Raw genomic sequence first — 3,681 nt, forward strand, 5'->3', positions numbered from 1 at the left:
GCATTTTCTATTATACGCTAAATTTTTACCTCAATGCTAAAAATTAGCAAAATAATGGAATTATTTATAGTATTTAGTTTCTCCATGACGAACTAATACTATGTTCTCCTAATTGCATGATACTATGTTCTCCATGACAATGTAGTACATACACAACACAAAACATGTATCAAAATTGCACGAAAACAATAGATCGACGCATCATGGCATATTTTACAAGATCTACAACCAATATGTCATCATTTCAAGTGCAAAAGAACAACAAGAACACCATTTCCCACAAGTAGTACTGTAGACACCTATATGTGTCTCCTCAAAACCAAACCCAGTGATAAATATCTTTCATGTCAATTGATTATCGAACAAAGCAAAAGTGTGAAAAGTCTAGTGATGAGGATGTTTTTATTAAAATATCTCTTCTTTCTGTTTTTGAAAATATTTCTTTTCTTACCTTATTTTTGAAAAACGTGCATTCTAGTTTAGTTTGGTCCATGATAAGGGTCCAATAATGGTGTAGTTGGATGGGGCTTGAAAATACCTTTCCAACGACATATTATAAGCCCAATTCCAATGAATAATGAGGAAGTGATTGCCAAAATACTAAACTAGGCCCGGTTTGGTTTTTATATGCTGCCCAATGATCTAGAGAATGGCCTATTATTAATTATCATTCCTAAAGCTATTAGGATTGATTATAGTATTCTAGAATACTCTAGAAAGTTCTTTTAAATCCTAATGGAGTTAGGATTGATAATTATGTTTTAAAGAGTTTGAAATTGAATAAAACTACTCCTTTTTAGAATCCTTGTTTTGTACGAAGTGAAATATATTCAGATTTTATTTTCGTGCTTCATAATATTTATCCAATTTTATATGGTTGGATAGATCTTGAAATTATATTTCTAATGATATATTATAATATTAAATCCGAGCTATAACGAAAAAGATATGAATTAGATATGAAACTCTATCCAAAACTAACACCCTTCCACTATTTCGACCATATCTTTTTATCTAAAATATAAGTTAATCTGATTTTAATTGGGTTGAAAATTAGACTTCAAGTGCTTTCCAACGACATATTATATGCCTTATTTGAACTTCTGGATCAAAAGATATGATAAAAACAAAACGCGTGAAACTGATTATTACCGCCTGACGCTAAGCATTAGCGTCTGGCGCTAATGTCCAGCGTCTGGCGCTAATGTCCAGCGTCTGGCGCTAATTGAGTTTTATTCTCGTTGAAACTCTGATTCGTTTTTTTATCCATCCAACTGATTTCCTCTATAAATAGCCTCTTAAAATTCTGTTTTCAATTATCAATTGTCATCAATTCTTATTCTTTCTAATTCTTTTTTAATTACCAACTCTCATCAAGAATTTCTTGATTCTCTCTCCCTCTTTTCTAACTAGCCTTTTACAAACACAATTTCTCATACATTAGCACTAGACACACCTAGCCAAGTTCAAAGTTGCCTTCGCCTTAGACGTGAAAGGTTTTAATTTCTGAGGATTTGGTCCCTAATCTCTCTTTCAATTATTTAATTTAATTTAATTGTTTGATTATTATTTTCCTTGAAGTTACTAACGTGTGTATTTTGTTATTAGAAAGAGGTATGAGGCATCCAAGTAAGTGCTTTAATTGATTTATTGATTTTATGGTTCTTAGAAATCATGTCTAGGTTGTTATTATGATTCCTAGTATCATGTTAGGATGTTTTCCTTAATTTGATGTTTTGAATAATAACAATGATTCATAGTATCATGTTTAAGGAAAAGGTTATAATATCAAATATGCTTATTATGATTCCTGCGATGCTTCCTATTTTTTTTCCTAATATTCATGTTAGTATCATGTTAGGGTTAAAGCTTTGATCTTTATTAGTGACATGCTAGGGTTTGTTATTAATCTTGTTAGTATCATGCCTAGGATCTTGCTATGCTTTATTATTAACATGATTATTATAATTATGATTATTATGATTATAATTGTTATAATTTATGATGATTATTTTAATTAGGATTATTATGATTATTTTAATTATTATTTTGATGATTATTATCATGTTGCTTGATATATATTATTGTTATTGCTTTATCACGCCTTTATGCATGTTTAAAGGGAATTTGTACTTGTAATCACGCTTAATAAGATAATTAATAATCTTGTTTAGGGTTAATATGATTATAATTCAAGTGATCGCCAATAATAATTTTATTTGTGCATTAATATTCAACCAACATAGATAAATAGGTTTAGGGTTAATCCTATTGATTGCATGTTAGTCAGAAAGCGCACATGAATACGATCAGAATAAAGTACAGGCCTATTATTAGGGCAGGTTCAATCTCTTTTAGGTTGGATTTGTACCTTCATCCCCGAACTACCAGTCATGGTTCCAGACCTATTGGAGTTGACGATCTCCTGGATCGTTAAGGGGTGTAACCTTCACCCTGTGAACGACTTACAAGTTCCTAAAACTTGTTGGCGACTCTTTTGCTCTATCTTTCTTTCCTTTGGACGCCACCGTACTTTAGTGTATGATCACAGTGGGGTTCAAGTTAGGGATAATGCTTGAAATATTCCCTACAAGTACCAAAAACGATGATTTGCACAATTCTTCACCAAATCATGCAAATTTTGTCTCAAATCGCTCACAAACACACATACATACACATACAAGTAAATTCATGGCAAGAATTTAACATAAACCTCAAAATCAAAAAATCCCCATATTGATTTTTAAGGTTTTTTTCATGAAATTACTCATTTGAAGCAAATTCGAGACAAAAATCGAAGGAAGCTTACATGGATCCCTGTGGAGAATCAAAAATGAGGAAAGTAGCAAAAAATTAGAGCAAAATTGATGAGGATTTGAGCTCCAAAAGCTCGAAAAGCCTTGAACACAGCAGCACAACCGCCGTGACACGGTCAGCAGCAGCCGTGACACGGTGTCCAAGGCCCGTGTCACGGTGAACCTGGGACGTGACGGAGCTCCGGCGGTAGCAGCGGCGACCTCAGGTGACGGCGACAGCAGCAGCGGCAACAATTCAAAAAAAAAAAAAAAAGGGATTAACTGTGCGGTGCGGACACCGTGTCACGGTGTGTGTAACCGTACGCCGGTGAAGCCGGCCGTGGCACGGTGGTCTGGGGAAATATTCGAAACTAAAAAAAAAAGAAGAGAAAGAGAGAGAGAGTAGAAGAAGAGTGAGAAAATGGAAATGATAAAATGGAAATTCTTGTGGTTTGGGTCCAATTTTAAACAAATGGAATCCCGTTGCACAGCCTTAGAATCTCGTTCCTCTTATCCTTTTAGAGCTTAACGGATTTGTTGCGCGTGGCCCGCCTTTTTAATCAAGGCACGTTGAAAATTTCAGCAGAAAAGTTCCCGCGTCACGGGAAATCTTCCCGTCTAACGGGGTCCACCGTGTCGCGGGATTATTCCCCGTGGTGCGGTGCCATTTTGTGTGTCCTGCACGCTCCTTAAACTTCTTGGAAAGTACTCTGACATATTTGACCAAGTTGGAACAATTTTTTGCAACTTTTAGTCAGTTACTTTCTCACCAGAATATCGCGGAAAATTTTAATTGGTATTTCAAGGGTACCAAAATTACCGATTTGCGCCTAACAATCATTAGGGTTGAATTTTCGACACTTTAAGCGACTAATATAGTCGGATA

Source organism: Chenopodium album, chromosome 5 (genome assembly GCF_948465745.1).
Source record: "Chenopodium album chromosome 5, dcCheAlbu1.1, whole genome shotgun sequence".
In the NCBI taxonomy this organism is placed as follows: domain Eukaryota; kingdom Viridiplantae; phylum Streptophyta; class Magnoliopsida; order Caryophyllales; family Amaranthaceae; genus Chenopodium; species Chenopodium album.